General features: G+C 48.3%; 1 protein-coding gene across 1 annotated transcript in view; it reads left to right on the top strand.

The window, feature by feature from the left end:
• KLHL24 (kelch like family member 24) overlaps nucleotides 1-12,432 on the top strand; it is a 314,417-nt gene that overhangs the window by 219,489 nt on the left and 82,496 nt on the right. The gene's annotated exons all lie outside the window — the stretch shown is intronic.

Here is a 12,432-nt window from a genome sequence, read left to right as displayed (position 1 = left end):
GCAAAAGTGTGTAATCTGCAGCTCATATGCCTCGAACGGAATATGCTACTTACCAGTATGCATCTGTTCTTGGCATGTAGAGCTGCAGATCTACACACGCCCACCCGCCTCCCCGGCTACCTGTATCTGTTCCAGTCTATCTTATTTAGATACAACACACATGGGTTTCTTCACTGTGATTAATACGCTCCATCTTTCCCTGTTGGCGAAAAACAATCTGAGGATGGAGCCGAAGCCCATGCGCAATACGAACCAAGGGAGGAGTCACCGACCTCGTGACTTCCAAAGACTTTCCAAGAGGAAAAACAAACTGCAAACATCCGGGCCCAACACCAGATGGCGATCTATGCAAAAGTGTGTAGATCTGCAGCTCTACATGCCAAGAACAGATGCATACTGGTAAGTAGCATATTCCTTTCTGCCTAAATGAACAAAGAAAATGACAAAATTATGACTAGTACCTACTGCTCCAGTCATAGATTGATCGGGCATTCTTTACTCTTTCACTGCTTCCATTTGTTATTTGCAAGTTGTGTCAAGCATCGATGACAATAGTCCTTATTGCTCCAACATCTGCATGTCTTCCGTGATAGTCACCCGTATTGGAGATGCCAATAAATTCATTCAGCAAGTTGTCAATTGAGGCAACCTTGCTAAGCCAACAGGGGTGCAGCTTTTACACCCCAATCCCTGGCACACAATCTAGTGATTTGGCCTCTGAGATCGCAGTTTGGTTACCTCACACGTCCTGAGAAATAGATGGCCCTTCTTATGAAAGTTGGGCAACTTACAACTAGAGAATGTTAACCTGAAAAATGCCAGTGGTTTGCACAGTATTGTGTTGCTATTCATTCAAATCCTCTTAAAAGCAACAGTCCAAGATGTCAATGAATATAATCTTATGTTACAAACGTCGGACTTTGCTAACACCTCTAGACAAGTACACTAAGCAGCAATTCCTGCCTACTTATAAAACCGATAACATGGATCCATTTTAAAAATGCCTGTCATAAAGGCTTGCAAGGAAGTTTGAAAGGCACTTCTAACATTGTTTTAATCAATTGATGAGGTCACATTTTGAGCCATTACATTCATGCACACTGCAACAGTGACATAGAAAGTAGTGTTCTTATTGTATATAACATCATTACTCCAGGTCAGTGAGTTCCAGGCTTTGGTCAAGAGAGGAGACAAATATACAGGTCTAGAAAGACTTTTTAGTTCTACACATTCATTCATGTTTCTTATCAAAGATGATGTCATCCTTTACCTATCAACCAATCCATTGAATTACCAACATTTTTCACTTATCTCAAAAATTATGTGAGGTAAGATTTTCTGTGCTATATTGATTACACTAAAGTAATCACAAGGACAAAACAAGATATGTGTTGCTGCTTGTAAACCACATCAGACTAAGGTTACTTTTAAACTTTTAAACCTAGCATTATTTGATGGATTGTTAAATGTTTTCAATTTTGCTTTGCAAAGGCTAGATAAACCGTTACAAAAATAAATGGAAATTAATTCACTGCAAATCTAAATCTGTTTTTATGTTATTTAGTCTCTAAGGTGGTGGACACGAAGAAATCAATGGGGGTTATTGCGAGCTTTGAATATAGAATAGGCACATGGTCACCCAGGGTGATTTTAAAACTATACCAATCTATTTGTGTTTCTAAAGCAGTGTATGGAAGTGAAATCTGGGGCTATAAGGGCATGGGGTAGGTTCAGACGACACACAATAAATATCTGAGACGGTTATTAAATGTTTCATAAAGCACCCCACCTATTCATTCCACGAAGAACTTGGAGTAAGGCAGTTGGAGATTCTAGTAGCCGTTAAACCCCTTCACTGCTCGCTGAACATCTGGGCAAAGGAGGAGAGCTCCCTTAACCAGGAAGTAATTCAGGATTGCCTCTCATTAGAGCATGCGCTTAGAATACCATGGCTAAGATATATTAAAGACACGATGTGTAGCCTAGGAAGACCAGACCTGTTCACAAACTGTAGTTCAATGAAGAGAGGCCAGTATGAAACGAGAAGATAAGGAATTGTTAAAACCAACAGTGAGAGCTCATGCTTTAGTGAAATCAGTGCAAGGAATCGAACATTATTTAACCATTTTAACCAGAGCGTATGATCGTTTTTTAATCACGTGTTTTAGATTTAATATGTTCCATCATTTAGTGGCTGTCCCCTTCGGATTTGTAGCGAAAACCGATGACAGAGGGTCTTGTGGCTGCGACAATAGGTCTCCACAGGATATTTTACATTTTGTTTTTTTTTGTAAATATTTTACAGACCACCGGCAATTGTATCTGAAACCATATTTAAAAGCCATGGGTTTTTGGACAGGTTTGAAATGCGCTTTTGCACATGCAACTTTTGCAGACTGAACACTCTTAATTTGTGGTAACATGCTTCTTAAGAGCAATGGTGAGATCTAGGAAATCTCTGCACGATTAAGATAGTGGGCAATGCTCTGCGAGTTGTTAAAAGTTGGAAACAGATACCGGGTAATAACAGTAAGCATTGAGACTAAGGCATAATTTAGAGACCCTAAAATTGATTGAATAGCCAGGTAAATCCATACATATTGAGTTTAGGTCCTAAAACAAGTTGGGGAAAAGGATAACATGATCAATTCTCCCAAAGATGTCCTTTGACTGAGTTTTCTTGTGGGTTATAAAAAGTGTCTTTGGTAGCGTGGTCCTCAGATCGTGTGACTATGTAGCAAGAGGTCGCTCCAATGACTACTGGGATTGCTGGCCTTTGAAATTAGGGCGGTTGGGCCAGGTGAACACATCATTGGTGGAGGAGGTACAAGGAGGGTGAGTCCAGAAGAGGGATATGCTTAAAGCGGAGCACAAGCATGCCTCTTTAGAGATCCAAGAGTGCTTGACAGTGGCCAGAGGCTGTTCTTTCGGTATCTAGATGAAAAGCTACTGGGAGACAAACAAGCCAAGTACTAACAAGGATCACTTCTCTTTTGATTAAAGGTTCCTCTTGACAAAGTGATTTGGTAGTCGTAGGCGGTAGATGTGCCAAGGGAGTTAAAAGCGATCAAGTGTGCTTTGGAGGCGGGATGCTGTTGGCTAGTGATGTCATAAAAGAGCAGCATCATTCCTTCCATTAAACCCCTGATGGTCTAGAACTTGAAAGACTGAGATTGATTACAATGGAGCATGTGCTAGGAGTACTTCTTAGTTCTAGCTAGTGAATGAGAATTTGTACCCATATTGGCTTTGTCCATCTCCAGGTACAATTACACTATAAAATCCTGGTGATACAGTCACTTGATTAGTCTAAGTCCTGATCAGCTATCCTGATTAAAGCTAGTCTACTCACTTTGGCCACTGAATCCGGTCTTTGGATATGGGTTCGAAGTGCCCTGGCAGCCTCGTGCTATGCTGCGTCATTACATTCAATGTTAGAGGCTGATATTCCAAAGAGAAGCATCACAGGACAACCTTAAGAGGTCGAAATGATGTTGTTATAAAGCAAGGAAAGGACGTTTGAACCACGGGCGTGAACCAGAGTTTCACAATAGGAGTAAGGACTATTGGACCGAACTCCCAGGACCGATGAATGTCCCATGGTATATTCATATTGGGACTGTCTGTTGTGATTATCATATCACTTCTCTGATACCTGCCTCTCAATAATTAAAAAAGAATGTTGAGTAATTACGAAAGATAGACGAATTCGATATCATAAGGTGGTTTGAATAAACGACGTGAGCACATAATAGGGATACTTGAGTACCATCTCTAAGGAATATTTCGAATTGCAATCACATTTCCATATAGCTGCTAATGCATTTGCTGAAATTCCAATCGCCCTGAAGAAGTTCTGTTCTCAGAACGAAACGCGTTGGCTGTGGTCTCTAATAAGGAATCAATAAAGAAGCAACATTATATTCTTACAATACGGACTTGAACAATTTGATTTGCCCTGATTACAATTCGATATGTGGTATGTGGTGCAGCTTTAATATTGTTTACATTTATGATTCACCCTGAGGTTTAGGGTGGTGCCTTTGGACAGAGGGCACCTTTGAGGCTTGCACACAAATTTGTTAAGCAACATATAAAGTCTTGGTATAATTTTTGAAGTTGGTGCCCTTGTAAGCGAACTGGTCCACTGTCCCTGCTTTGTTGTTTACAAGGAAAGGACGTTATAGATTTGCTGTAATACAAGGAGAGGGCCTCAATATCTTGTTTGGTAGTTATGCAAGAGCTATGCTTGAGGTCGCAATGGCACACTGCTGTGTGATGTTGACAGCGAGTATGCACAGAGCTGAGTAAGTGTGCAAGACTCCTTGGCAACATCTCAGTAAAACTGCCCATTAAACAGTGAGGTGCAAAGGACAATTGACTATCCCTTCTGCCTGTGACATGGCACTTGGGGACAGATGAAGAAAAGGGAAAGGAACTCAAACAATAAGCAACAAGCAGCAAGATCCTCTTGCACAAACATTGTGCCATGATTTACAGTTTTAAGCAAAAAACACATTATCTAAATGCTAGAAGTAATGGTGGCAACTATTAAAATCACAAAGGGTAATTAATGCATTGTCAATTGTAGAGAACTGTAAAAAAACACCATGAGTTAGAACATTGGATGGGATGTCCTAAAAATAGTGGTGCGTGAACACCTAGTACATACAGCTAATCTGTAGAAAGAGGAAGGGAAAGCACGCACAATTAGAGGCATCCATAAAGGAACTAGAACTGTTACATAAAAATAAAAATTTACTCCCAAAAATGGGAAAATGCGATGGTGGCAAGAGCACAAGAAAAGGCCCTAGGTATTGACAAATTTGTTTTTGTACTTCTAAAATTTAAACAGTGGTTTTATGATAGTAGCACAAAGAGGGTTCTCACAGGCAAATTACGAGTCAAAATCACAAGACAGGATAGAAAAATAATGAAGGCATTTTTCTAACGTATAACCAGGACTCACCATAGATGTTATGAAATATTATACTCCTGTGAAGGGCTATCCCATGATGGAATAGAATAATATCTAGACAAAGCCCCAGTAACGAGGCTCACACCTGACCAGCTCCCCTATAGATCAATCCAAAAACTTATGCAAAGTATTTTGCGGTATTTGCATTCTTTAAAAAAACAAGGCACTTGGCCCCATGGCTTTACGTTACCTTTTTATAAAACATTTGTCCAGCAGCTGTCTTCCACACTAACTGAAATTTTCAGGATTTACAGAGGGACTCGTTAGGGCTGCCCTCCCTCCCCTCTGCTATTCGCGCTTACAGTTGAATCATTTAGTGGGGCCGGTTTGAGAGAGAGGGGGCAACCATGAGATAACAATATGGATTAATACCTATAAGTTAGCAATGTACGCTGATGACATAATGCTGATAATGACCAACCCAGACGGATCTTGATAGAGGAAGTAGATGACCATGGCAAAGTCTATGTGAGACAATTAGAACATCAGTTCCCCTCTCAGTGGCCAAAAGACACTATCCAGTATTGAGAGATTGAGAGATACAAATTGTAGCTCCGACGGAACAAACCGCACATGCTAACTACAATGTCCTTACCCGATACCATTCAAATTACAATCATGGCATAAGGGGCGGCAGTCCTGGTTCCTAAGTATAGCTGCTATTAAAATGAGCACACAACTACATATTTCAAACATGCCTATGACACGCCATTTTCCTACTAGGAAGATAGCCCCAACACACATTACAGACCCTAATTTATGATTTTGTCTGGAGTTGAATAAAAAACAGAATAGCAACCCATATAATGTAAAACCTGCAAAGTGGGAGCAGTAGAATTTCCCACAATAAAGAGGTATCACCAAGCCTCATAGCTAAGATATATGGCGGAACGGGGACAAGTTGAGACAGAGAAGCTCTAGTGCTTCATAGATCAAATAGTAACAGAGCAATACATAGGTGAGGTGCCATGGATTCCCAAGAAAAATAGGGCACGAGGGCTATATTCTTCGCTGGTGATGAGGGTCACGCTAAACCAGTGGAATAATTTAGCAGTTAAAGCGAAACTCACTACTTTCCCCTCCCTTTAAACCCCTATTCTGGGAAACTTGTGAGTTTATCCCAGCAATGAAAAATAGTCAGTTTGAGATCTAGAAACAAAAGGAGTGTAGAAGAATAAGTGCAGTGTATTGTTACGGATATTGGGTGCCCTGGACAAGAATTCTTTAGGTGCCCCAGTCAGATCAACTTTGTATTTTCTTACTCATTTTCTTCTAATTCAAGCCGCATAAATGTCAACTAGTATTGAATAATACACTAAAAGTATAGCTGGAGGCATAGTTAGATAGGAGCTAGAGAGAATGCTAACTTTCTCAGAGGCCCCTCGGATGTTGGGGACCCTGGGCAGTTGCTCACTTTGCCCATGACTTAAAACATCTCTACACAGGGGACATGTTTTGATGGAACTGGGTAGCACCCTGACCCCCAGAGATTGGACAAACATATTTACAAGAACCTGGGATCTCAAAAGTGGCATCCAGACAAGAAACAATGTGCAAAATTGAATTATATTGGTACTACGCTCCACAGAAATGGGACAGAAAGAAACCCAGGAGATATTCGAGAGGGTGTAGTGCGGAAGGGACATTCATTCACCTTCTATGAGAATGCCCTAAACTGCACACACACACTGTACCCAGGTCCTTGGCACCATAGACATTATGTTCCACATATCCATTCCCTCATTATCAGTATACACACTAGGTCTACTGAACTCACAGACATTTTGGTTGCACTCCAGAAATGAGAAAATAATATCGCTAATTCTATGTGCTGTGAAACAAACAATGACTTTGCTCTGGGGCAAAGAAAGAAGTCCGGGCCTCGGAGACTGGATTTATAGAATATGGAATATCCTGTGTAAAGAGAAAGGGCGGCCACACTAGTAGCGAAAGAACAACACTATATCACAAGATGTATGCTGCTACTGTCCTACCTCTTTACAGAGCTGAGGGTTACTCACCTACTCATCTTACTTTTGAGTCTTAAGGTGTGTGCTGAGGGACCATACATTAGATAGTAAAGATACCTGGAGGGGGCGTGGCTTGGAAGCCGACGGGCATGGACGCGTGAGTGACGAGCTCCGCATCCAGCCCAGCTGAAATCCTGTTTAATCGAAGCCCCGGTGTCCCGAGGAACCCCGGAGGGCGCCCTTGCCCGGCTCAGACCCCAGGGACGGCACGGCTGGACAGCGCGAGGTGGCGGGGGCTGGCACTGAGGGCGGCCCGGAGGCGAGTGAGAGCCGGCACCGGCCATTTTGTGCGGCCTGCGGGAGGAGGCGCAGCCGCGGCCCACAGTGATTTGGAAGCCGCCCGGAAGAGAGACTTACCCGGCTGGGGACACCGGAAGTGGCGGTTCCCCCGCGAAAGACACCGGAGCATTGCGGACCCCGGCGGGGGCGGAGCGGAGTTGTGCCTCTGGGACCCCCGCGCCTGGGCGGATCCTGCAGCTGTGTGTGCCCGGAGGAGTGGAGAGTGGTCTTGCGGCGCGGCCGGCCTGGGGGCGGAGTGCGGTCGCAGGTGTTGTGGACTGTGGCCCGGAGGGAGAGGAGAGAGCTGAGACCCCCCCAGGACTCCGGACTGTGGCCAGCGGGTGGACGGCCTGCTCCGCCGGAGCCGCGGGGGACGTGAGCCCGGCTGACACTTGGTTCCCCAGCCTGCACCTCCTTGGGGCTCTGGGACGGCTTTCTGGTGGGGAGCGGCGGCTCCTTACGGACGGCTGGAGGGCGGCGACTGTACTGGCAGAGCGATGAGGGGAGGAACCAGCGGCCTGAGGTAGGGCTGCTTGCCATCGCCCGTATAGACAGGAGGACTATCTCCCCAGTGAGGAGTGGGACCTCATTGCCTGGGAGTCACGAGGAGCGAGGGGGCCGTGGAGTGCCGGCGCCATCACGGACAGGTGGCGGGACCGTGTCAGGCCCTGTCGACGGCGAAGGCGGCCCCGGTGCTCCATAGCGGCAGCTGCCTCGGGGGGTCGCCCTGGGGGACGGTTGAAGTGGGCTCCCCGGGTGTGAGTCCTTGCTTGGCAGCATGGGCAAACCACGACCCAAGTTGGGGGCGAACCCGACGGGCCCCGTTGACGGCTCCACAGGCGGCCGGGACGGAGGGGCGTGCTCTGAGCCCGCAACGGGCCTTCAACAACGCCAGCTGGACCAAATCCTGCAGGCCATATCGGACACGAGAGCTGCGTTGCAGAGCGACATTGCGCAGGTGTCTACGGATTTGGGTTTGCTCCGGGCAGACCACAGGAACTTGGCAGACCGGGTCAAGCAGGCGGAGGGCACGTTGGAGCTGGTGGTCCCGGCGCAGAAGGCATCGGAGGCCCAGACGGCGGACCTTTTGCGGAGGGTGCAGCTCCTGGAGAAGCGGGCCGAGGATGCAGAAGGGCGTAACCGCCGCAACAACATTCGAGTGGTGGGCCTGCCCGAGAAGGTGGAAGGGGGAGACATGTTGACCTATCTGGAGACCTGGCTGAAAGAGGTGGTGGCGCCGGGGGGGCTCACGCAGTTTTACACCTTGGAGTGGGCGCATAGGGTCCCGCTCGCCCCCCGGACTCGGGCAGGCCCCCCCCGACCAGTGGTGGCGCTCCTGTTGCACTACAGGGACCGCGATATTATCCTCCAGAAGGCTAGAACAATGGGCCCCTACCAAGTGGAGAATGTCCCAGTCTCTATCTACCCGGATTACTCCATGGAGGTCCAGCGTAGGTGCTCCTCATTCCAGGCGGTGAAAAAGGCGTTGCGGGACGAGGGCTTGCAGTATTCGTTGTTGTTCCCGGCCCGCCTCCGAGTTGTGCTGGACGGTAAGACATCCTTCTTCACTGAGCCCGCAGCAGCCTGGAGTTGGTTGGAATCATCCCGCACTGGGGCGGCGGCCTACGCGGATGGAGGGGAGTCGTCGGGGACTCCGGCGAGGGCCCGTCGCAGCCGGCGCACCAGGACACGGACTGCAGGGGTCAGAACTCCGGGGGCGTCCCAAACTGTGCTGGAGCGACAGGCGGCGTTGCGTGCCGTCTCCGTTATATCAGGGGCCACGGCCTCCAGGCCCAGTGAGGACTCGGGGTCCCAGAAGGGCTCTGAGACTTCCCTCTCCGATGGTGCGGGGAGGGACGCGGAGTTGCTGCCTGACGTCACCCCAGGGACGGCGGACGGAATGCTGGACGCTTGACACTTCAGGGCTTCGCCTGTGTACCGTAAGGGGGGCACGTGCAGGGCGGGAGATGCCTGGGGAGGGGGGCCTCGCCTTGTGTTGCATGGGGTGCTGACAGTGGTCTGCGGTGGACTGCCGGGGTAGTCTGTTGAGGGGGTCTGGGGCGGGTCGGGTGGCCTGAGGGGCAAGGGACACCGGGGGACGAATCACAGAGACTGGGCGCGGATGCGCAAAGGCCGACTGTTGACAAGCCCGTCTGGCGCAGAGCCACCACCTCACCCTCACGGACGTAGTGAGACCCTGGTGGCTACCAGAGTGTTTGGTTTTTTGGGGTGGTATTTGGATGGGTAACTGCAGTTTAGCACCTGTTCTGGGGAAGGGATGGAGTTTGGGGAGTTGGGTAGTTACACGGTTTTGGGGTGATGTCAGTGTGCCTAGGCAGGCCGGGGACGAGCGGAATTTGGCCAAGCTCTGGGATGGGGACCCCACCTGAATTGAGATTTTTAACCTGGAATGTGAGGGGGCTCACCTCTATGGCGAAGAGAGCATACCTGGTGCGGAGAGGGGTACAGGTGGCCTTCCTTCAAGAAAAGTTGAAAAGAGAGGAGGCGCACTCTGGTTCAAGAAGGGTAATTCAGGTAGGACGAGGTGTGGGTGCAGACGATTAGATCCCCTGAGTAGGGATAGAAATCACACAAAAGCACGTTCTGACCTAGAGCGTGTCACTCGAATTGCACTCCGAATTGAGAAATTAATCAAGCGAGGGTAGCTTCTGTGGTTCGTAAGTTTATTCAGGTAAATCATTTCAATAAATCCTTTGTAGGATGTAGTTTTCACAAGATTCCAACATCATAACCGAGTATATTACAATTCATAACTCGATGTAGCCCATCTAGTTTTCTTTTACTGCTGTTCACTGTTTATAAATGCATTCATTAAAGCTGTTTCCTTGTATCCTCCCATTATAGTGCTGCCCCTGACGAAGGGCCACACTGGCCCGAAATGCATTGGGCTACATCGAGTTATGAACTGTAATATACTCGGTTATGATGTTGGAATCTTGTGAAAACTACATCCTACAAAGGATTTATTGAATTGATTTACGTGAATAAACTTACGAACCACAGAAGCTACCCTCGCTTGATTAATTTCTCAATTCGGAGTGCAATTCGAGTGACACGCTCTTGGTCAGAACGTGCTTTTGTGTGCTTCCTTCAAGAAACCCACTTAGATCGAGAGGAGGGGCAGGCACTGCAGCGGCGCTGGAGGGGCCAATTGTTCTATACTACTTTTTCGAAGTTCGCGCGGGGGGCCCTGATTTGGTTGAGAGCCGGGGTCCCTTTCCACCCATTGACGACGCTAGTGGACACGGAGGGAAGGTTTGTAGCAGTGCAGGGGCGACTGGACGGGAGGGACATGGCCTTATGCAGTATATACGCCCCTAATATAGACCAGGCCGCCTTCTTCTCAAGGCTGTCGGGGAAGCTGGCGTCATATTTGACGGGGACGGTGGTGCTGGGAGGGGACTTTAACTCGGTGACCGACGTGGATTTAGATAGGTCCCACCCCCCCCTTGCTCAGTCAGTGGTCCGTCGGGTGGCCAACAGTAGACGGGCCTGGCAGGACACCTGGGGGTTGGTGGACACTTGGCGGACCCATCATCCGACAGATAGGGATTATTCCTTCTACTCCGCCCCCCATGAGTTACATGTCAGGCTGGATAGTATACTGTGTTCGCCGGATGCCCAGACATTGATGCGGCACAGTGAGTGTGAGAAGTTGGCCTGATGTATGATGTCACTAGTTATAGTGTACACCTTATATCAGTCCAAATACCCTTATGGTGATTGGTTGTAAAGTCAACCTTATAGACCAGCTATCCTAGTGGTAGCATGGACAAGAGCAGTCTTAGGCTAAACTCTGAATGGCATGTGAAGCCAGCTGTGATACCATATATAATCCCTTGAATACCAAATGAAAGGACACCACAACAGATATATATATAAAATAAAGTGTATTTATTCTAAGCAAACCCTCAGCACTCTTTATGAGTTTAGAGGTAAGTACAACACAGTCTTATTAATGCATACAGTAAGTCACACAGGTAAGTAATACAGTTAGGCCCTAGGGGCCACGCAAACCATATACTAAAGAAGTGGTATAAGAACCACTGTCACGGAAATAGAATAGGCCTAGGCCTAGGGAATCGCTGGGGCTACACTACACTAGCGTTAGTTAGGAAGTGGGAGGCCCACGGGATTCGTGTGCCGAGTGGAAACACTCACGCGTAATGCGTAAAAGTCAATAGCAATGTTACAGTTTAGAAATAGATAGATTTAGGACACTTCCGGAGTAGCTAGGAAGTTGAGACTTGAAAACTAGACACTAGGATAGTCACTATCCTGATGAGCACCGGAGTACCCAAGTTACCTAGCCCACAGGCTGCGGGTGCATAGGGGTGAAGATGCGTCGTTTTCGTCGTCGACTCCTATGGATGCCTGAAGAAAGATGCTGACAGGCAGTCAGGAGAGAGTGTCCGGTGGATCCCAAGCCTGGGATCAAGAAGAGAAGAAACCTGCAAGCAGAAGGGACAGAGTCAAGGTCACTAGCCAGTGACCACGTGGAACCAGGAAGGAACCAGGCGATGTCGTGAAGAGTTGCAGGTGAAGGTGAAGCTTGTCGCTGCAGCCAGGAGGACCAGGAGGCGTCGAGGACGACCAGGACCAGGGGGCGAGCTGTCCCACGGAGGCTCTTGCTGTCGGCGGCGTCGAAGTTGGACTAGGACTCACCAAGCCTTGGCAAGCGGAACCCACGAAGAACAAGGGACTTGCTTCTGGTGCAGACCAGGAAGGTCTGGGGTGCTCCTTCTTTGCAGAGAAGCGGGAGCCAGTCTGGAGGAGCCAAACCAGCGCAGAAGATTTCAGGGAGCGTCGTCACAAAGGCCACTAGCCAGCGGGCAAGCAACCGGACAGACGCGGCAAGCAGGAAAATGCTGAAGGGCCCCACGCAGGACTCGTGGAGTGTGGGGGGCTGGTCTTCGGTGCAGATGGTGCTTGGGGTTGGGGCTTCTCAATCCCCGGTGCACAACTTCGAGGGTACCTCAGAAGCTGCGCTGTAAGTTACTAGCCACTTTTCCCAGGTAGCCGGTCCCACGTCGCTCGTCGCCTCCACGGATCTCAGCTCTGCTGCAGATGTGGATGAGGGTCGGAGAAGTCTGGAAATCAAGGCTCTGGTCGGGCTCTGCAATC

Source organism: Triturus cristatus, chromosome 11 (genome assembly GCF_964204655.1).
Source record: "Triturus cristatus chromosome 11, aTriCri1.1, whole genome shotgun sequence".
In the NCBI taxonomy this organism is placed as follows: domain Eukaryota; kingdom Metazoa; phylum Chordata; class Amphibia; order Caudata; family Salamandridae; genus Triturus; species Triturus cristatus.
The sequence above is the reverse complement of the archived record's forward strand: the minus strand, read 5'-3'. Positions and strand labels throughout refer to the sequence as shown.